The sequence below is a fragment of the Phyllobates terribilis genome, unplaced genomic scaffold (assembly GCF_046119375.1).
Source record: "Phyllobates terribilis strain yellow unplaced genomic scaffold, ASM4611937v1 Scaffold_123__1_contigs__length_5148117, whole genome shotgun sequence".
NCBI lineage: Eukaryota > Metazoa > Chordata > Amphibia > Anura > Dendrobatidae > Phyllobates > Phyllobates terribilis.
Genome location: NW_027362883.1, coordinates 1,220,317 through 1,243,303, shown reverse-complemented (window position 1 = coordinate 1,243,303; position 22,987 = coordinate 1,220,317). Strand labels below are relative to the sequence as shown.

The following is a 22,987-nucleotide window of genomic DNA, read 5'->3' as shown; positions in this document are numbered from 1 at the left end:
ACCAAAATGAGCTTGTAATCTGGCTTCTGCAACTTTGAACATGAAAAATCCAATGAGGAGAAGAAAAGCAAAGCCAAAGAGTCCATCCCAAAATCCGACAAACAAGCAAAATGAACAAAAAACATTGAATTCAATTCTTTCTGATTTTAGAAACTGCATTAAAGAAGGGGTGCACCGGTCCTGGAGATACTGCAATACCAGGTCAATGCGTGGAGTGGACAGAGCAAGCTCTTTTTCCATCTCCCTGTTCTAAAAATCCATTTAATATATGGTCCCCAGATAGGGGACGTATCAGATATTAAACTGATAAGAACAGATCCGTTTTCAAACAAGCTTTATTTAAATCAGACATACATCATAAATTACAAACAAATCACAAAGACTTGAATAAAATATGACATAAAACAAATACAAGGTCAGATTTAAAAAGCGCATAAAAGCATAAAAATCATAAAACACAGTTTTGCATATAATTTGCATAAATAAATACATATGTCAAATGCAAACACCATAGCTTTTTAACTTTATCTTTTTACAATCAGGTAGTATGAAAACTTTTCACAAAGAACATATCCGATACAATATTTGAAACAAATCACAAATACTGGAATAAAATATGACATAAAACTAATACAGAGTCAGAATTAAAATGCACTTAAAAGCATAAAAAGCATAAAACACAGTTTTGCATATAATTTACATAAATAAATACATATTCCAAATTTGCAAACACCATAGCTTTTTTGCTTCATTGATTCCCATCTTTTTACAATCTCTCAGGTAGTATGTAAACATTTCACAAAGAGCAAGCCCAATACAATCTTTGACAGGAATAAATTCACGTTTAAACAATAATATATTGCGCACTTTCCATAAAGCTTCTTTTAAACAGTTTATTATAAGCCATGCGACTCGTGCTTGTTTCATGGTTGGGCAATTAATTATCCCATATATTATAATGTCACAATTAAGGGTTTGTATACCACATATCCATTTTAGGAGGGTGCCCACCGTCTGCCATAGCTCTTGTGCGTAGGGGCAATCCCACAGTAAATGAAACACTGACTCGTTTGGGGCGCATCTTTCTCTGGGACATCTAGCACTAGCCACCAGCCCCCTATGATGCTGAAAAGCTCTCGTAGGGAGACATTGGTGAACAACCTGCCAAGCTAAATCCTTTTGTGAGTTGCTAAGTGCAGGACAGGCCACGTTGTTCCACACTAGGCGGCACCTGGAGATGGAAAAATTAGACACATCCTCCATCTCCTCATGTCCCTTACAAATAACTGTTAACTTACGTTGATCAAATAAAAGCTGACGATCAACTTGGGTCAGATCATATTCTGAAATGACCTTCTCCAAGATCTTGTAATGCTTAGGGGGAGATAAGAGAAAAGGACAATTAACAGTCATACTGAAGTTCAACTTTCGGAAAAGAAACCCAGTTGTATATCTAAGAAAACAAGAGAAAGCCCCAACATTATTCAAGCTTTTGCAACAAAATACAAAAAACTTGATAAATAAAAACAATTTTAAATCAGGGAACCCTTTACCCCCATTTTTCTTGCTTTTACATACCACCTCCCTCCTCAATTTCTCCATTTTGGATCCCCACAGAAAATAAAACATGGGCTTCATAAGTCTTTTAAGATACAGAGAATTAGGGGGAAAAACCATAGCGGCATACAAAATGATAGGAAGCAAAACCATTTTAATTACAAGAATCTTGCCCTCCATTGTTAGTTTTCGAGTTTGCCATAAAGAGATCTTCTGATTTAATTTATTCAAAACCAAATCCCAGTTTTCAATACCATCATTAGCAGGATTAAACAAGACACCCAGGATCTTGATTCCTACTGTTTGTGTGGGAACCCTAGGCGGATCTGACTCCCATTGACCCATAATCATACAGTCACATTTATTTATATTCAACTTAAACCCAGACCCAGCACTAAAAATTTCAGTAATTAGAATTGCTCTGTTAATAGATGCTGAGCTAGTGCCATAGACAGATATGTCATCCATATATCCAATGGCTTTAACTTGTTGTCCACCCCCACCCGGAATAAAAATGCCCCTAACCACCTTGTCCCGACGCAGCAGGCACAACAGTGGCTCAATGGAGCAGACAAATAAAAGTGGGGACATGGGGCAACCTTGTTTAACACCGGAAAGAAGCTCCACCTCTCTAGTTAAAAAACCATTGACTAAAATCCGGGCAGATGACTGTTTGTATAAAAGCGCAATTTTCTGAATAAAAGAATCAGGGAACCCCATCTTTCCCATAACTTTAAAAAGATAAAAGTGGGAGACCCTATCAAACGCTTTCATAAAATCCAAAGATAAAATAGCTAGTGGCTGTTTTCTATCTTTTTGAAACCAGATAAGATCACGAATTAGGTTTAGATGCTCCCAGATTGATCTCCCGGGGACACCACACACCTGATCTGGATGAATTACATTTTTAATAACTGCTTTAAGACGACCAGCAACAACTTTAGCTAAAATCTTGTAGTCTGTATTTAATAGTGAAATAGGCCTCCAATTCTCCAACTTTGATTTATCACCTTTCTTAAAAATTAATGTAATCATACTTTTACGCCATGAATATGGTAATAAATCAGCCTTAGAGGCTTCACAAACTACTTGTATAAAATCCTCCTTAATTAGATCCCAAAAGCAAAGATAAAATTCAATAGGAAGGCCATCTGATCCAGGAGCCTTACCTTTATTAAAACTCTTAAGGGTCTCTTCAATTTCACTGGGTAAAAGTTCTTTAGCTAAAAAAATCTGGTCATCTTTATTTAAAAACTGGGATAAAACATTAAGATTCTCTGTAAAAGCAGGTTCATCAACATTTTTAATACTAAAAAGATCTCTATAAAAATTAGCAGTATGCTCTAAAATGCTCTCAGTGGAAGATTGTCCTTCTAGCTCAGTAATCACTTGTTTTTTGTCACTCATTTTTTTAAAGAAGAACCTTGAGCAGGTCTCACCCTCTTCCAAATATTTCACACGGGCATTAAATATAATTTCTTTACCCTTTTGTTCCAGGAATTTTTGGATTTCTGTCTGGATCTTGGCAATCTCACCATCCACACCAGGCACTCCCCACCCCTTAAGCTTATGGAGAGTTTGCATCCTGACATTAAAATCTTTAAAACATTTCCTTTTTTCACGTGCCTTCCTTTTACCAATTTTAATAAAAAATTCTTTAATACGGGTTTTAACACACTCCCACCACCCCAACATACTCTGATTTGGGTGTTTCCGTCTTCTCCAACTCTCATACTTTGCATAAAACTCCGCCCTTACCAGTTCGTCTTCTAATAAGAGCACATTCAATTTCCACATACCTTTTCCAACTTTTGCTTCCTGTGGAGTTTGCAATACATTGTATAGTAATACATGATCAGAAAAAATATTTTCTATTAGACCAGCATTCCTAGGTTTAAAAACATCAGAAGAGGAAAAAATAAAATCAATACGAGATGACATCCCTCTACCCCTCCATGTATGCCCAGTGTCAGTAGGGTAGGACTTTCTCCAAGCATCTAATAATTTGAGGTCCGTTGTCAAATGTTTTAACAGACTGGATGTTTTGTCTGTTCTTCCATTAGTATCACCTCCACTCCTCCCCTCCCCCAACATGACACAGTTAAAATCCCCTCCCACTATCACAGGGGACGGACCTGATAAAAACAAAGGGATGACATTAAAAAGGGAAGCACGCTCATTTTTCTCTGGGGATGCATAAACATTAATAAGACGACAGGTAAAACCATTTAAAATAACATGAGTTGATAAGGCACGACCTGGAACTATTTCAGTGATGGATAAAACATTAACATTTTGACATTTGAATAAAATCCCAACCCCGGCAGCTTTATTTTCATTGGACCCTGACCAAATAGAGGGTCCTGCTGACCAGTCCATTTTTAAGTTGGGGTATGACAAATCGTGATCAATACCGCATTCTTGCAGGAAAAAAATGTCAAAGTTCAGAGTCAGTAACCAAGCAAACAAAGCAGCCCGTCTAACAGGGCTCTTTAGGCTTCTCACATTTAGTGAGGCAGCACGGATTTCTGCCATGTTAGGTGTTTTTTATTGATTCATTATACTCTGAATCTGAATCAATAATTTGTGACAGAGAAGGTGAAGGAAGGGATGACACAGTTCGTAAACTGTCCGTTTCATCTGAGTCCGTGAAATCCTCAATTAAGTTAGTCCCCTCTGGGCTGAGAATTTTTGCAGCACTAGATAGAAAGACTTTACGGGACATCTGAGGCAGGTTATGCTCCTCCTGTGCCTCTTCACGACTTCTCTTACCACTGGCGCTGAGATCCATCCGATCCTCCGAATCCACCCGATCCTCACCAGGCACTGCAGCAGGTGGAATACCCGCAGACCCTCCAGGAGCACCAAGGGACATCATCTCCGGAGCAGGATGACCATCAGGACCTGCAACAGGTTCACCAACCACTGCACGACCTCTATCATCCAGGCAGGCAACAGGACATCCATCAGGAATGGTTCCAGGACATCCATCTGGACTGGCATCAGGACATCCATCTGGACTGGCATCAGGACATCCATCTGGACTGGCATCAAGGCATCCATCTGGGTTGGCATCAGGACATCCATCTGGATTGGCATCAGGGCATCCGTCTGGATTGGCATCAGGGCATCCATCTGGATTGGCATCAGGGCATCCGTCTGGACTGGCATCAGGGCAGACATCTGGTCCAACATCTGTGCTGGCATCAGCAGGGGTATCTGGATGGACATCTGGATTGGTACCAACAGCTCCAGATTTTCGCCTCTTTTTTGGTTCCCTCTCATTTCCGCTCTGAGAAGGTGCCATCTCCCCACCAGGTGAAACCTGGACCCCTGCAGGAGTAGGCAAAGGCGTGACCTCGGCTACAGAGGCCGGGTTTTTCCGCAAAGGTACCGACTGAGCATCGACTGAGTCAGACTGTTTTTGACCTTTAGTAATGTCCACAAAGCTTTTTCTGGGGTCACCCGGGCTGACCCTGCTGGCATCAGCAGGAACTCCTGCGGAACTAGCCGCAGGCGCCCGAGAGCCACCACGAGACCTTGTCCGCATCGGACAATTACTGAACAGGTGAGTAAACATTCCGCACCCACTGCAGGTCTTACTGTTCTTACAGTCCTTTGAGGCATGACCCCATTGTCCACAATTGTGGCACTGACTCATCCGCTCGTTCTTACAATCGCTCTGTATGTGACCAAGGTCACCACACCTACGACACCTGAATGGTTGTCCATCATAGAAGAGGTAGCCATGGTCTCTTCCCAGCACCACTGTGGAGGGGGGGTGCATAAGGCCTTCTACACCCCCAGGGTCAAGTCTGAAGCGTACCATAAAGCGTCGTTTCCCATTCCAGAAACCGCTCCGACCTTTGACGTTCCCCGTAAATCTGACAGATGTACAATATCTGCTCAGAAAAAGCTCAATATCATCTGTGGACACATGGGGGTTAAACATGTATACCACAAGGGGAACGTCAACTCCGCCATATAGACCCGTAAAAATCACTCCGTCCAACAGCTTGCTGTTGCGGTGGCCCTTAACGCATTCGTAAAAGTGCTGGCAGGCAACCTTGGTCGAGAACGTGAGAATATATGTACTCTGCCCCTTCTCCTGCAGGCAGTAAACATCATGATCTTTCACGTTCAACAGATCTCTCAAAATCTGTACATAGAACTCACGGGGGTTGTCATATCCGACATGGTTTGCTGGAACCTCGATACGCACCGAGTTCCTGAACTGGCCGGAGCCAGTGGAAAATTGAAATGAACAAGGCATCTCACCAAAGTGGCAAAGGCTTACCGTCACTACGGGCTCGGCCTTTCGCCTTGGGATCGCAACTTGTTGCCCGGGGACTAAGCCAGCTCCCTAATAGCAGCAGGGGGGTGAAATCCCACCAAAAGGTGAGACGATCCCCCCAGGCCAAGGAGCCGGGTACCCCGGGCACCTCTCAGCCAAGACCAAGGCAGGAACCGTTAGATCACTGCACCTGATCTCAGCCAAAAGGCCGAGAAGCGATAACCAGAATTGGTTTCAAACTACGGAGCCACCCAAGGATCCTGAAAAGTCCATTTGTGGAGATGAGCTCCTGGACTCCCGTTAAGAAGACATGTTGTCAACCTCTAGATCCCTTACATGCCTGCACTTTTCGGCTTGCTGCTGCTGCAATCCAGGCGTTTTAGATCTGCATAACTCCACCTCTTTAAACACAGCACCTTCACCCCCTGCTGTTCCCACCCGCCTCAACACCGTTGGAAGGGAGGAGAACCAATTAAGGCGGGGGGTGGGGTGGAACGAGCAGCTGTCTACCCTTAGCAGGAGGGCTCCTGATTACATACCTCTCCTGCTGCTGCTGCTGCTGGCTGTCCAGCAGCAGACTGAAGGTGGCTGCTGCTGTGCACAGGTATATAAAGGCTCAGAGCCTATTATGACACGCGCAGCCAGCGTTCCATTGCCACATTCCATCTACTGCAGGCAGGATACCTGGCTGGCTGAATGTCGCTGAGAAGCTCACAGAGACCGCCATAAGCAACAGTTTAACAGAATGCCACAGACTAATCAACCAAACTTTTTGGGTTGGGTTCTCTTTTATAGTCTGCAGGCATTAAATGAAAGAAGTCAGTGTTCCAGCAGAAGGAGACGTTTCAGAAAAGGCATTGTAGCAAACCAAAAAAGAAATTTTAAGCGCAGCAGAGTAACCAGCGCACATACCTGTTAGCTCAGGTGAGTTTAAAAGGCTGCTGTTGATAACAAGGGCATTTGCTAAATAGATGGTGTGTGTGCAACAATATACTGAAAGGTCAATTATATTGTGCAGCTTATCTCACCACCTGTAGTTATTTAGGTGAAAGCTCCAAAATGCTTGCCTAATATGTCTGTTTATCCAAAAGGAAGTAAAAAGGGAGAGCTAGAAAGATAGCATTGCATCACATTACATGGCAATGCAATGCACAGTTGCTGAAGTTGAACCAAAATGAGCTTGTAATCTGGCTTCTGCAACTTTGAACATGAAAAATCCAATGAGGAGAAGAAAAGCAAAGCCAAAGAGTCCATCCCAAAATCCGACAAACAAGCAAAATGAACAAAAAACATTGAATTCAATTCTTTCTGATTTTAGAAACTGCATTAAAGAAGGGGTGCACCGGTCCTGGAGATACTGCAATACCAGGTCAATGCGTGGAGTGGACAGAGCAAGCTCTTTTTCCATCTCCCTGTTCTAAAAATCCATTTAATATATGGTCCCCAGATAGGGGACGTATCAGATATTAAACTGATAAGAACAGATACTACACTTGATCTTAGCCAAAAGGCCGAGAAGCGATAACCAGAATTGGTTTCAAACTACGGAGCCACCCAAGGATCCTGAAAAGTCCATTTGTGGAGATGAGCTCCTGGACTCCCGTTAAGAAGACATGTTGTCAACCTCTAGATCCCTTACATGCCTGCACTTTTCGGCTTGCTGCTGCTGCAATCCAGGCGTTTTAGATCTGCATAACTCCACCTCTTTAAACACAGCACCTTCACCCCCTGCTGTTCCCACCCGCCTCAACACCGTTGGAAGGGAGGAGAACCAATTAAGGCGGGGGGTGGGGTGGAACGAGCAGCTGTCTACCCTTAGCAGGAGGGCTCCTGATTACATACCTCTCCTGCTGCTGCTGCTGCTGGCTGTCCAGCAGCAGACTGAAGGTGGCTGCTGCTGTGCACAGGTATATAAAGGCTCAGAGCCTATTATGACACGCGCAGCCAGCGTTCCATTGCCACATTCCATCTACTGCAGGCAGGATACCTGGCTGGCTGAATGTCGCTGAGAAGCTCACAGAGACCGCCATAAGCAACAGTTTAACAGAATGCCACAGACTAATCAACCAAACTTTTTGGGTTGGGTTCTCTTTTATAGTCTGCAGGCATTAAATGAAAGAAGTCAGTGTTCCAGCAGAAGGAGACAACGTTTCAGAAAAGGCATTGTAGCAAACCAAAAAAGAAATTTTAAGCGCAGCAGAGTAACCAGCGCACATACCTGTTAGCTCAGGTGAGTTTAAAAGGCTGCTGTTGATAACAAGGGCATTTGCTAAATAGATGGTGTGTGTGCAACAATATACTGAAAGGTCAATTATATTGTGCAGCTTATCTCACCACCTGTAGTTATTTAGGTGAAAGCTCCAAAATGCTTGCCTAATATGTCTGTTTATCCAAAAGGAAGTAAAAAGGGAGAGATAGAAAGATAGCATTGCATCACATTACATGGCAATGCAATGCACAGTTGCTGAAGTTGAACCAAAATGAGCTTGTAATCTGGCTTCTGCAACTTTGAACATGAAAAATCCAATGAGGAGAAGAAAAGCAAAGCCAAAGAGTCCATCCCAAAATCCGACAAACAAGCAAAATGAACAAAAAACATTGAATTCAATTCTTTCTGATTTTAGAAACTGCATTAAAGAAGGGGTGCACCGGTCCTGGAGATACTGCAATACCAGGTCAATGCGTGGAGTGGACAGAGCAAGCTCTTTTTCCATCTCCCTGTTCTAAAAATCCATTTAATATATGGTCCCCAGATAGGGGACGTATCAGATATTAAACTGATAAGAACAGATACTACACTTGATCTTAGCCAAAAGGCCGAGAAGCGATAACCAGAATTGGTTTCAAACTACGGAGCCACCCAAGGATCCTGAAAAGTCCATTTGTGGAGATGAGCTCCTGGACTCCCGTTAAGAAGACATGTTGTCAACCTCTAGATCCCTTACATGCCTGCACTTTTCGGCTTGCTGCTGCTGCAATCCACGCGTTTTAGATCTGCATAACTCCACCTCTTTAAACACAGCACCTTCACCCCCTGCTGTTCCCACCCGCCTCAACACCGTTGGAAGGGAGGAGAACCAATTAAGGCGGGGGGTGGGGTGGAACGAGCAGCTGTCTACCCTTAGCAGGAGGGCTCCTGATTACATACCTCTCCTGCTGCTGCTGCTGCTGCTGGCTGTCCAGCAGCAGACTGAAGGTGGCTGCTGCTGTGCACAGGTATATAAAGGCTCAGAGCCTATTATGACACGCGCAGCCAGCGTTCCATTGCCACATTCCATCTACTGCAGGCAGGATACCTGGCTGGCTGAATGTCGCTGAGAAGCTCACAGCGACCGCCATAAGCAACAGTTTAACAGAATGCCACAGACTAATCAACCAAACTTTTTGGGTTGGGTTCTCTTTTATAGTCTGCAGGCATTAAATGAAAGAAGTCAGTGTTCCAGCAGAAGGAGACAACGTTTCAGAAAAGGCATTGTAGCAAACCAAAAAAGAAATTTTAAGCGCAGCAGAGTAACCAGCGCACATACCTGTTAGCTCAGGTGAGTTTAAAAGGCTGCTGTTGATAACAAGGGCATTTGCTAAATAGATGGTGTGTGTGCAACAATATACTGAAAGGTCAATTATATTGTGCAGCTTATCTCACCACCTGTAGTTATTTAGGTGAAAGCTCCAAAATGCTTGCCTAATATGTCTGTTTATCCAAAAGGAAGTAAAAAGGGAGAGCTAGAAAGATAGCATTGCATCACATTACATGGCAATGCAATGCACAGTTGCTGAAGTTGAACCAAAATGAGCTTGTAATCTGGCTTCTGCAACTTTGAACATGAAAAATCCAATGAGGAGAAGAAAAGCAAAGCCAAAGAGTCCATCCCAAAATCCGACAAACAAGCAAAATGAACAAAAAACATTGAATTCAATTCTTTCTGATTTTAGAAACTGCATTAAAGAAGGGGTGCACCGGTCCTGGAGATACTGCAATACCAGGTCAATGCGTGGAGTGGACAGAGCAAGCTCTTTTTCCATCTCCCTGTTCTAAAAATCCATTTAATATATGGTCCCCAGATAGGGGACGTATCAGATATTAAACTGATAAGAACAGATACTACACTTGATCTTAGCCAAAAGGCCGAGAAGCGATAACCAGAATTGGTTTCAAACTACGGAGCCACCCAAGGATCCTGAAAAGTCCATTTGTGGAGATGAGCTCCTGGACTCCCATTAAGAAGACATGTTGTCAACCTCTAGATCCCTTACATGCCTGCACTTTTCGGCTTGCTGCTGCTGCAATCCACGCGTTTTAGATCTGCATAACTCCACCTCTTTAAACACAGCACCTTCACCCCCTGCTGTTCCCACCCGCCTCAACACCGTTGGAAGGGAGGAGAACCAATTAAGGCGGGGGGTGGGGTGGAACGAGCAGCTGTCTACCCTTAGCAAGAGGGCTCCTGATTACATACCTCTCCTGCTGCTGCTGCTGCTGGCTGTCCAGCAGCAGACTGAAGGTGGCTGCTGCTGTGCACAGGTATATAAAGGCTCAGAGCCTATTATGACACGCGCAGCCAGCATTCCATTGCCACATTCCATCTACTGCAGGCAGGATACCTGGCTGGCTGAATGTCGCTGAGAAGCTCACAGAGACCGCCATAAGCAACAGTTTAACAGAATGCCACAGACTAATCAACCAAACTTTTTGGGTTGGGTTCTCTTTTATAGTCTGCAGGCATTAAATGAAAGAAGTCAGTGTTCCAGCAGAAGGAGACAACGTTTCAGAAAAGGCATTGTAGCAAACCAAAAAAGAAATTTTAAGCGCAGCAGAGTAACCAGCGCACATACCTGTTAGCTCAGGTGAGTTTAAAAGGCTGCTGTTGATAACAAGGGCATTTGCTAAATAGATGGTGTGTGTGCAACAATATACTGAAAGGTCAATTATATTGTGCAGCTTATCTCACCACCTGTAGTTATTTAGGTGAAAGCTCCAAAATGCTTGCCTAATATGTCTGTTTATCCAAAAGGAAGTAAAAAGGGAGAGCTAGAAAGATAGCATTGCATCACATTACATGGCAATGCAATGCACAGTTGCTGAAGTTGAACCAAAATGAGCTTGTAATCTGGCTTCTGCAACTTTGAACATGAAAAATCCAATGAGGAGAAGAAAAGCAAAGCCAAAGAGTCCATCCCAAAATCCGACAAACAAGCAAAATGAACAAAAAACATTGAATTCAATTCTTTCTGATTTTAGAAACTGCATTAAAGAAGGGGTGCACCGGTCCTGGAGATACTGCAATACCAGGTCAATGAGTGGAGTGGACAGAGCAAGCTCTTTTTCCATCTCCCTGTTCTAAAAATCCATTTAATATATGGTCCCCAGATAGGGGATGTATCAGATATTAAACTGATAAGAACAGATTTTTTTTTTAATTTTGCTATCCCCTGCAGAGGGATAAAACCGTTTATTAAAACTTTAACAAATTACAAGCATAATTAAACAAATACCAAACGTTAAAAGACAAATGAAATTTACAAAACAAAAAAAATACAAAGATTTTAAATAATTAGGTTCCATTGGTCAACAAGCCATTTTTTGGAAATATGTACATTCTTCTTTTTGTCAATTAAATAATAAGTATACATTTCACATAAACATAAACTTAAAACATCATTCACTGATAAAACATCTTGTTTAAAAATAGCAATATTGCGCGCTTTCCAGAGAGATGACTTGGCGCAGTTCACTGTCTTCCAAGCCATTGTGTACTGGTCCATTGTGGGGCATTCCATAAGTCCGTATAGCACAGTTTTATATGTAAAGTCCTTGAAGTCTGCCACCCTTTCCAGTAGGGGGAGCAGTCTTCTCCAGAAATCCTTTGCAAAATTACATGTCCATAATAGATGTTCCACCGTTTCCTCTTCTTGGCATCCGGCTCTTGGGCAGATGGCAGACCTCACAAAACCTCTTCTGTATTGGAATGCCCGGCAAGGAAGACAGCGCTGCATGCAACTCCAAGCCAGATCTCTCTGTTCATTAAAAAGATAAAAAACGTTAATCATTTTCCAGATAGACATAGATTTGTCATCATCATATCTGTCAACATTACATATTTCCTCACTTTTACGTATTTCTTTAGTTAGTTTCTTACTATTTCTTAATTCCTCTATTTTCTTAGTCCCTAAATTAAAATCGGACACTATTTTCCTTAAAATCTCATAATGCGTCGACAAATTAAAAGCATGGGGCACAGAAATATTAACTTCATACCATCCAAACTTTCTCATAAAAAATCCTGTATTAAAACGCATAAAAAAGGACCAATAGTGATTCTTAAAAAGGGCATTAAAACAGTAAACGAACAGATGGATTAAAAGAAACCTATTAAAATCTGGAAAATCTTTACCACCTTTTACTTTTGATTTCATCACGATTTCTCTTTTCAGCTTTTCCATTTTTGAGTTCCAAAAGAAGGTAAAACAGGTTTTGGTTATCTTTTTTAAAACATTAACAGGCGGGGGGAAAACCATGCTAAGATACAATAAAAGAGGTAAAATCACCATCTTTAAAACCAATACTTTACCCTCCATTGTAAGTCTCCTCATGTTCCACATACATATTTTCGTATTTACTTTCTGTGTAACTGTTTCCCAACTATTATAACCATCATTATTTTCAGTGAATGATATACCTAAAATGGAAATGGATTCGGAGACATTAATTGGTACATCACGTAAAATCATCCCCCCAACACTTAAAATGTTACACTTATTAAAATTGATTTTAAAACCAGAAGCTAGGCAAAAGGATTGCACTTGATGGAGAGTGGCCGTAAGTGATGGTGCATCTGTACACAAGACCGCCACGTCATCCATGTAGCCTACAACCTTGGCCTCCAAACCACCGCTTCCAGGCAGAGGGACACCGCATATCTGTTTATTTTGGCGTATTGCACATAACATTGGTTCCAGTGCACAGATAAACAGTAGGGGGGACAGAGGGCATCCCTGTTTCACCCCTGACCGTAAAAATACCTCTTGTGTCTTAAAACCATTCACTAAAATCTTACTTGTACAATCCTTGTAAAATGCTTTAAGCGATAGTAAAAACCCTTCTGGTATGCCCATTTTCTCTAAAACTTTAAAAAGATAAAAATGTGAGACACGGTCAAATGCTTTTTCAAAATCAATAGATAAAATCGCCATTTTCCCCTTTCTGTCTTTCACATTCTCAATACAGTCTTTCACTAAATTCAGATTGTCCCATATACTGCGCCCCGGCACCCCACACACTTGATTAGAATGAATAACTTTGCTGATGACTTCTTTTAGACGATTTGCACAAATTTTAGCCATTATTTTATAGTCACAATTGAAAAGTGTTATTGGTCTCCAGTTTTCTAATTTTGATTTATCGCCTTTTTTGTATAGGAGGGAGACTTCACCTTTCTTCCAGGAATTTAATAAAACCTTATTATTAAAAACCTCAGTAAACAAATAAAACAAATCATCTTTTAAAATATCATAAAAACATACATAAAATTCTATTGGGATGCCATCAGGACCAGGGACCTTTCCAGTTTTAAAACTTTTAATAGTTTTTAACACTTCTTGTTCCGTTAAAACTTGGGATAAAAACTCTTGGGATGCGGGATCTAAAACAGCCGTTAGTCCTTTCAGCGAATCATCCATTAATTTATTATCTATATTTTTTCCATTAAAAAGATTAGAAAAAAAAACCTCAACTTTACCCAGCATATTTTTTATATTATTCTCACCATCTATATGGTCAATTATCACTTTTTCTTTTTTATTTTTCCTAAAAAAATATCTGGAACACTTTTCATTTTCTTCTATATGTTGTACTCTAGAACGAAAAATTATCTCTTTTCCTTTTTGTTCTAGCCATTTTGAAATCTCTTCTTTTAAGTTTGAAATATCAAGTTGTACATCTATCCCATTGTCTCTGAGCTTAAATAATGTTTGTAGGCGGGTATTTAAAATTCTATATTCTTCATATTTTTCTTTGGCTCTACATATACTCTTTTTAATAAAAAAATCTTTTATTTTTACTTTCATTCTATCCCACCATACACTCATAGTCTCATTTGTTTTTTTCCCTTTTCTACATTTCCTATAAAACTCAATAAAATCTGATAAAATCTGCGGGTCGGTTAAAAGGGATACGTTCATTTTCCAGCTTTTCTTACCACATTTTTTGTTGTCATTTACTTTTATGGTAAAGGATAAAAGTTTATGGTCTGAAAATATATTAGTTAAAACTTCACATTTGGCAGGTATTGTTTTATCTGAACCAAAAATAAAATCAATCCTAGAGCTACAATTAGCATTGCTCCAAGTGAAACCGGCGTCCTCTGTGCTGTCACTATGACACTCTTTATATATGTCTATCAATTTAGCATCTTTGACTATATCATGTAGCATACCTGAGGTTTTATCGTAGTTCCTGCTTACAGAGCTGGAGCGCCGGTTTTCACCTTTTAAAACACAATTAAAATCCCCTGCTAAGATAAAAGGTTCAGAGTTATTAATAAATAATGGTAAAAGATCAAGCATTTCGGCTCTTTCATTTTTCTCTGGGGATCCATAAAAATTTAAAAACTGCCATCTAATACCATCAATAAAAGCTTTCACTAATAAAATACGACCTGGTAAAATTTCCTGAATAAAATCAATTAAAACGTTCCCTTTAAAAAGTATGGCTACACCCGCTGATCCTGCAGCATTCGATCCGGACCAGACAGATGGCCCACACTTCCACTCATCTTTATATTTTTGATATGACATTTCATGTGGGATATTACATTCTTGCAGAAAAAATACAGATGCAGTAAAACACGTAAAAAAATTAAAAAGAGCAGTTCTTCTCGTGTTAGATTTTATGCCTCTCACGTTGAGGGAAATACCTTTCAGTTCAGCCATCATTAGAAAATGTAAAAATTTTACTTAGGTAACTAAGAGCAACGGATTTACCTGTCCGATGAACCTGATCAGACCACTGGGCTTGCGCCTCCCTCCTCATCTGATAGTATCGTCACGAGAGTCTCCGTGGAGGAGGAAAGATTACCACATTTATATAAACCCGACGCTACACTGGCATAGCTCGGAGGGCTGGCTGGCAGAACCCGCTGGGTCTCCATTGGCTGGCCATGCAGTTCCTCATCAGGTGGGTCCCCGAGGGGTTCCGCCGCCCCTGTTTGACCTGTAGAAGGTCGTCCTATAGGAGGAGGTTGCGCACAAGGCAGAGCCTCTGACTCTTCAGAGGCAGCAAGATCCCGGTCCCCACCTGTAGCAGCGGAGACTGAAACCTCTGAGGGACCAGCGTCCACGTCCCCTTCTGGAGAAGTGTCCATCTGTTCACCTCCTGCTGCCTCCTCCGAACCACCCTTTTTCTTTTTCTTAGGACCCACCTTTATCCACTCAGCGCCCTCAGCCCTAGGAGACCCAGACTGGGCAAGGGCTTCTGTGTCGGCCTTTTGCCGGTCCCTTTTGACCTTTCCAGTAGTGCCCTTCTGCTCCTTCTCAGCCCTCCTTTTGGACTCCCGCAGGTCCTGCAGCCAGGTTTTGGGATTTGGTATTTTACCTGTCATAGACTCTGGAGACACTTCACTATTTGGTACGCCCTTATTGTCTCCAGAGGCTCCAGGTTGTTGTTCCTCCTCCTGAGGGGTGGTCTGATCTTTTGGTCCTTGGTCGGACGTCTTGGACTTCCCCTTTTGCTCATCTTCCCGAAATCTGTGAGGGCAAGAAAAATAAAAGTGACCTGGAGTCTGGCAAAAACTGCATTTCTTTTCCTTAGGGCATTCTTTTGTCTCATGTTCTTCACTAGCACAATTTCTACATGATACATGACAGTTTTCTTTTGAATGACCATAGCGCCCACAATTTCTGCAATATACTGGCATCCCAGAAAAGAAGAAATCCCCATTTGTTTGCCCAATTTTGAAACGGGCAGGGGGGAGCCGTATACCACCTGGTGTATTTGGATCTCTTGTACACTTCACAAGGAATTTCCACTTAGATGTCCATATGTTATATTCGTTTAATATCTTCCCAATACATTTAACACTTTTAAAATAAATTGCTAGAAATGACATTACTTCTGGAGCAGAAACAAAGGGCGAAAATACTTTTACAATAACCAGTCTTACCTCATCCAGGACGTGCTCAACAATTTGTATCCCTTTCAAAACAGGACTATTTTCAACTTTTTTTAACTTTTCTAGTACATCTCTAAAAATACCTTCTCCGGTGAATGTGATGTCATAGTCACCTCTTCTGGGATAATCCTGGATGGAGAGAATTTCATTCCTTTGTACGCCAAGAAGGTTCCTGAGCACGTCCTGGACTACATACCCTAATTTCCTCATATCCGAGCCACCCGCCGTGAAGTGAACTCGGATAGAGTTTTTTAGCCTCGCATAAAGAGGCACGAGGTTAGGGTCAACCTCCATGGAAAAACGCAACAAGGTTGCAAATTGCAGCCGCTTGCAATCTGCGCTCCCAGTGTTCTTGCAGCGAAAAACACCTGGAAGCTGGGGGATCGCAACTCGTTACCCTGGGACTAAGCCCTCTCCCTAATAGCAGCAAGCAGGTTAAGTCCACCAAAGTGGACGATCCTGCCAGGCCAAGGAGAGGGGTACCCGAGTGCCCTTCAACCACAATCTCCTGCAATAAAGCACTTGATCGTAGCCAAAAGGCCGAGAAGCGATAACCAGAATTGGTTTCAAACTACGGAGCCACCCAAGGATCCTGAAAAGTCCATTTGTGGAGATGAGCTCCTGGACTCCCATTAAGAAGACATGTTGTCAACCTCTAGATCCCTTACATGCCTGCACTTTTCGGCTTGCTGCTGCTGCAATCCACGCGTTTTAGATCTGCATAACTCCACCTCTTTAAACACAGCACCTTCACCCCCTGCTGTTCCCACCCGCCTCAACACCGTTGGAAGGGAGGAGAACCAATTAAGGCGGGGGGTGGGGTGGAACGAGCAGCTGTCTACCCTTAGCAGGAGGGCTCCTGATTACATACCTCTCCTGCTGCTGCTGCTGCTGGCTGTCCAGCAGCAGACTGAAGGTGGCTGCTGCTGTGCACAGGTATATAAAGGCTCAGAGCCTATTATGACACGCGCAGCCAGCGTTCCATTGCCACATTCCATCTACTGCAGGCAGGATACCTGGCTGGCTGAATGTCGCTGAGAAGCTCACAGAGACCGCCATAAGCAACAGTTTAACAGAATGCCACAGACTAATCAACCAAACTTTTTGGGTTGGGTTCTCTTTTATAGTCTGCAGGCATTAAATGAAAGAAGTCAGTGTTCCAGCAGAAGGAGACAACGTTTCAGAAAAGGCATTGTAGCAAACCAAAAAAGAAATTTTAAGCGCAGCAGAGTAACCAGCGCACATACCTGTTAGCTCAGGTGAGTTTAAAAGGCTGCTGTTGATAACAAGGGCATTTGCTAAATAGATGGTGTGTGTGCAACAATATACTGAAAGGTCAATTATATTGTGCAGCTTATCTCACCACCTGTAGTTATTTAGGTGAAAGCTCCAAAATGCTTGCCTAATATGTCTGTTTATCCAAAAGGAAGTAAAAAAGGGAGAGCTAGAAAGATAGCATTGCATCACATTACATGGCAATGCAATGCACAGTTGCTGAAGTTGAACCAAAATGAGCTTGTAATCTGGCTTCTGCAACTTTGAACATGAAAAATCCAATGAGGAGAAGAAAAGCAAAGCCAAAGAGTCCATCCCAAAATCCGACAAACAAGCAAAATGAACAAAAAACATTGAATTCAATTCTTTCTGATTTTAGAAACTGCATTAAAGAAGGGGTGCACCGGTCCTGGAGATACTGCAATACCAGGTCAATGCGTGGAGTGGACAGAGCAAGCTCTTTTTCCATCTCCCTGTTCTAAAAATCCATTTAATATATGGTCCCCAGATAGGGGACGTATCAGATATTAAACTGATAAGAACAGATTTTTTTTTTTTTTTTTTTTTTTTTTTTTTTTTTTTTCCAAACACTCAGAAATTAAGTTTTATAATCTTAAATCATATATCACTAAACTCAAGGTTTTAGTTCCATCATCGTGTTTAGATATTATATTTATATTTTTTCATTTGAATTAATATATATAAAGTTAAACATAACAATTCCTTTACAGTTTCAACAGTTTCCAAACAAATCACAACTGACATTACTTCACCCGGTTTCCCAAACTAAATATCCCCTTTTTCCCTTTTACTTTCCTCCCAACAAAACCCCTTAACTTCTTTTCTTCCTCCTCATGCTCTAACCGCATCTGTTCCCAATCATACTCTTCCTCATCATCTCTGAAAGTCACCACCTTCTCCAAAACTTTACCCTTTTCCTCTTTTACTTCTTTCTTTTCACCAGATACTTTCCTTGATCCACAATTTTCCTGTACCGTTACCTTTTTCTTCACCTTTAAACTTTCAACTTCTTTTCCCTGCTTATTCTCCTCTATAATTATCGCATCAACTTCCTTCTTCATTTTATCACCAATATCTTCCTTTTGTCCTCCAAAGTTCTTTTCAAAAGTTCCTTTGCTGCTTTCCATGTAACAATACCCAGAACTCCCGTTTACCATAATCCTCCCATTATGCAAATTTTCTTCTCCTGTTGTCCACACCAAAAAACGTCTCTTTCCGTTCCAAATACCAACTTTGTTCCTGTATAATTTCTGAGACTTTACCATCTTACATTTAGATTCCAAAAAAACCATTATCTCCTCTATTTCCACAAACGGATTGTCCATGTAAATTATCACACTCTTCGGTTTCCCCATGAATGATGCACTTACTCCAATTTTCCCAGAATCCTCTTCACTCCAGCATTTGAAAAAATGAATGCACTTTTCCTCAGAAACTAGAGTCACATCACAAACTTTACCTTGCTTTATTTCTTGCATACAGTAGATATCCTTCTCCAAAACTTCATATTTCCTCAAAATTTCCAGAATCCATTTTTCTTCCAAAAAAGTTTCTTCCGTCTCCCGTTTCACAAAAAAACGTAAGCATCTCTTCTTTTTCCAAAACTCCATCTCAACGATCCGTTTTCCTTCCGTTTTTTCCTTTTAATCCTCCAAATGTTGCCACCACAGCTATGTGTGGCGACAGTTGCCCCCCACAGCTATGTGTGGTGACAAGGTGATCGCCTCTCGTTGCCCAGGGACTAATCCGACTCCCTAATAGCAGCAGTGGGGTTTAGCTCCACCGATAAGTGTAGCGATCCCCCCAGGCCAAGGAGCCGGGTACCCCAAGCGCCTCCCAGCCAAGACCAAGGCAGAAACCGCTAGATCACTGCACTTGATCTTAGCCAAAAGGCCGAGAAGCGATAACCAGAATTGGTTTCAAACTACGGAGCCACCCAAGGATCCTGAAAAGTCCATTTGTGGAGATGAGCTCCTGGACTCCCGTTAAGAAGACATGTTGTCAACCTCTAGATCCCTTACATGCCTGCACTTTTCGGCTTGCTGCTGCTGCAATCCACGCGTTTTAGATCTGCATAACTCCACCTCTTTAAACACAGCACCTTCACCCCCTGCTGTTCCCACCCGCCTCAACACCGTTGGAAGGGAGGAGAACCAATTAAGGCGGGGGGTGGGGTGGAACGAGCAGCTGTCTACCCTTAGCAGGAGGGCTCCTGATTACATACCTCTCCTGCTGCTGCTGCTGCTGGCTGTCCAGCAGCAGACTGAAGGTGGCTGCTGCTGTGCACAGGTATATAAAGGCTCAGAGCCTATTATGACACGCGCAGCCAGCGTTCCATTGCCACATTCCATCTACTGCAGGCAGGATACCTGGCTGGCTGAATGTCGCTGAGAAGCTCACAGAGACCGCCATAAGCAACAGTTTAACAGAATGCCACAGACTAATCAACCAAACTTTTTGGGTTGGGTTCTCTTTTATAGTCTGCAGGCATTAAATGAAAGAAGTCAGTGTTCCAGCAGAAGGAGACAACGTTTCAGAAAAGGCATTGTAGCAAACCAAAAAAGAAATTTTAAGCGCAGCAGAGTAACCAGCGCACATACCTGTTAGCTCAGGTGAGTTTAAAAGGCTGCTGTTGATAACAAGGGCATTTGCTAAATAGATGGTGTGTGTGCAACAATATACTGAAAGGTCAATTATATTGTGCAGCTTATCTCACCACCTGTAGTTATTTAGGTGAAAGCTCCAAAATGCTTGCCTAATATGTCTGTTTATCCAAAAGGAAGTAAAAAGGGAGAGCTAGAAAGATAGCATTGCATCACATTACATGGCAATGCAATGCACAGTTGCTGAAGTTGAACCAAAATGAGCTTGTAATCTGGCTTCTGCAACTTTGAACATGAAAAATCCAATGAGGAGAAGAAAAGCAAAGCCAAAGAGTCCATCCCAAAATCCGACAAACAAGCAAAATGAACAAAAAACATTGAATTCAATTCTTTCTGATTTTAGAAACTGCATTAAAGAAGGGGTGCACCGGTCCTGGAGATACTGCAATACCAGGTCAATGCGTGGAGTGGACAGAGCAAGCTCTTTTTCCATCTCCCTGTTCTAAAAATCCATTTAATATATGGTCCCCAGATAGGGGACGTATCAGATATTAAACTGATAAGAACAGATACTACACTTGATCTTAGCCAAAAGGCCGAGAAGCGATAACCAGAATTGGTTTCAAACTACGGAGCCACCCAAGGATCCTGAAAAGTCCATTTGTGGAGATGAGCTCCTGGACTCCCGTTAAGAAGACATGTTGTCAACCTCTAGATCCCTTACATGCCTGCACTTTTCGGCTTGCTGCTGCTGCAATCCAGGCGTTTTAGATCTGCATAACTCCACCTCTTTAAACACAGCACCTTCACCCCCTGCTGTTCCCACCCGCCTCAACACCGTTGGAAGGGAGGAGAACCAATTAAGGCGGGGGGTGGGGTGGAACGAGCAGCTGTCTACCCTTAGCAGGAGGGCTCCTGATTACATACCTCTCCTGCTGCTGCTGCTGCTGGCTGTCCAGCAGCAGACTGAAGGTGGCTGCTGCTGTGCACAGGTATATAAAGGTTCAGAGCCTATTATGACACGCGCAGCCAGCGTTCCATTGCCACATTCCATCTACTGCAGGCAGGATACCTGGCTGGCTGAATGTCGCTGAGAAGCTCACAGAGACCGCCATAAGCAACAGTTTAACAGAATGCCACAGACTAATCAACCAAACTTTTTGGGTTGGGTTCTCTTTTATAGTCTGCAGGCATTAAATGAAAGAAGTCAGTGTTCCAGCAGAAGGAGACAACGTTTCAGAAAAGGCATTGTAGCAAACCAAAAAAGAAATTTTAAGCGCAGCAGAGTAACCAGCGCACATACCTGTTAGCTCAGGTGAGTTTAAAAGGCTGCTGTTGATAACAAGGGCATTTGCTAAATAGATGGTGTGTGTGCAACAATATACTGAAAGGTCAATTATATTGTGCAGCTTATCTCACCACCTGTAGTTATTTAGGTGAAAGCTCCAAAATGCTTGCCTAATATGTCTGTTTATCCAAAAGGAAGTAAAAAGGGAGAGCTAGAAAGATAGCATTGCATCACATTACATGGCAATGCAATGCACAGTTGCTGAAGTTGAACCAAAATGAGCTTGTAATCTGGCTTCTGCAACTTTGAACATGAAAAATCCAATGAGGAGAAGAAAAGCAAAGCCAAAGAGTCCATCCCAAAATCCGACAAACAAGCAAAATGAACAAAAAACATTGAATTCAATTCTTTCTGATTTTAGAAACTGCATTAAAGAAGGGGTGCACCGGTCCTGGAGATACTGCAATACCAGGTCAATGCGTGGAGTGGACAGAGCAAGCTCTTTTTCCATCTCCCTGTTCTAAAAATCCATTTAATATATGGTCCCCAGATAGGGGACGTATCAGATATTAAACTGATAAGAACAGATTTTTTTTTTTTTTTTTTTTTTTCCAAACACTCAGAAATTAAGTTTTATAATCTTAAATCATATATCACTAAACTCAAGATTTTAGTTCCATCATCGTGTTTAGATATTATATTTATATTTTTTCATTTTAATTAATATATATAAAGTTAAACATAACAATTCCTTTACAGTTTCAACAGTTTCCAAACAAATCACAACTGACATTACTTCACCCGGTTTCCCAAACTAAATATCCCCTTTTTCCCTTTTACTTTCCTCCCAACAAAACCCCTTAACTTGTTTTCTTCCTCCTCATGCTCTAACCGCATCTGTTCCCAATCATACTCTTCCTCATCATCTCTGAAAGTCACCACCTTCTCCAAAACTTTACCCTTTTCCTCTTTTACTTCTTTCTTTTCACCAGATACTTTCCTTGATCCACAATTTTCCTGTACCGTTACCTTTTTCTTCACCTTTAAACTTTCAACTTCTTTTCCCTGCTTATTCTCCTCTATAATTATCGCATCAACTTCCTTCTTCATTTTATCACCAATATCTTCCTTTTGTCCTCCAAAGTTCTTTTCAAAAGTTCCTTTGCTGCTTTCCATGTAACAATACCCAGAACTCCCGTTTACCATAATCCTCCCATTGTGCAAATTTTCTTCTCCTGTTGTCCACACCAAAAAACGTCTCTTTCCGTTCCAAATACAAACTTTGTTCCTGTATAATTTCTGAAACTTTACCATCTTACATTTAGATTCCAAAAAAACCATTATCTCCTCTATTTCCACAAACGGATTGTCCATGTAAATTATCACACTCTTCGGTTTCCCCATGAATGATGCACTTACTCCAATTTTCCCAGAATCCTCTTCACTCCAGCATTTGAAAAAATGAATGCACTTTTCCTCAGAAACTAGAGTCACATCACAAACTTTACCTTGCTTTATTTCTTGCATACAGTAGATATCCTTCTCCAAAACTTCATGTTTCCTCAAAATTTCCAGAATCCATTTTTCTTCCAAAAAGGTTTCTTCCGTCTCCCGTTTCACAAAAAAACGTAAGCATCTCTTCTTTTTCCAAAACTCCATCTCAACAATCCGTTTTCCTTCCGTTTTTCCTTTTAATCCTCCAAATGTTGCCACCACAGCTATGTGTGGCGACAGTTGCCCCCCACAACTATGTGTGGTGACAAGGTGATCGCCTCTCGTTGCC

At 41.8% G+C, this 22,987-nt stretch overlaps 6 non-coding genes and 2 pseudogenes across 6 annotated transcripts; all 8 read right to left on the bottom strand.

Annotated features, from left to right (window-relative positions):
* Window positions 1–164: 164 nt before the first annotated feature.
* LOC141202573 (U2 spliceosomal RNA) lies at window positions 165–337 on the bottom strand (annotated as a pseudogene).
* A 6,846-nt stretch (window positions 338–7,183) lies between these two features.
* LOC141201718 (U2 spliceosomal RNA) lies at window positions 7,184–7,374 on the bottom strand. The gene has a single exon (XR_012273015.1). It is a non-coding gene; the product is annotated as a U2 spliceosomal RNA (small nuclear RNA).
* Window positions 7,375–8,489: 1,115 nt separating this feature from the next.
* Window positions 8,490–8,680, bottom strand: LOC141201717 (U2 spliceosomal RNA). Its single transcript, XR_012273014.1, has one exon. It is a non-coding gene; the product is annotated as a U2 spliceosomal RNA (small nuclear RNA).
* A 1,118-nt stretch (window positions 8,681–9,798) lies between these two features.
* Window positions 9,799–9,989, bottom strand: LOC141201716 (U2 spliceosomal RNA). The gene has a single exon (XR_012273013.1). It is a non-coding gene; the product is annotated as a U2 spliceosomal RNA (small nuclear RNA).
* Window positions 9,990–11,104: 1,115 nt separating this feature from the next.
* LOC141202638 (U2 spliceosomal RNA) lies at window positions 11,105–11,293 on the bottom strand. The gene has a single exon (XR_012273863.1). It is a non-coding gene; the product is annotated as a U2 spliceosomal RNA (small nuclear RNA).
* A 6,392-nt stretch (window positions 11,294–17,685) lies between these two features.
* Window positions 17,686–17,896, bottom strand: LOC141202644 (U2 spliceosomal RNA; annotated as a pseudogene).
* Window positions 17,897–20,333: 2,437 nt separating this feature from the next.
* Window positions 20,334–20,524, bottom strand: LOC141201714 (U2 spliceosomal RNA). The gene has a single exon (XR_012273011.1). It is a non-coding gene; the product is annotated as a U2 spliceosomal RNA (small nuclear RNA).
* A 1,115-nt stretch (window positions 20,525–21,639) lies between these two features.
* LOC141202616 (U2 spliceosomal RNA) lies at window positions 21,640–21,834 on the bottom strand. The gene has a single exon (XR_012273850.1). It is a non-coding gene; the product is annotated as a U2 spliceosomal RNA (small nuclear RNA).
* Between the last annotated feature and the right edge of the window lie 1,153 nt (window positions 21,835–22,987).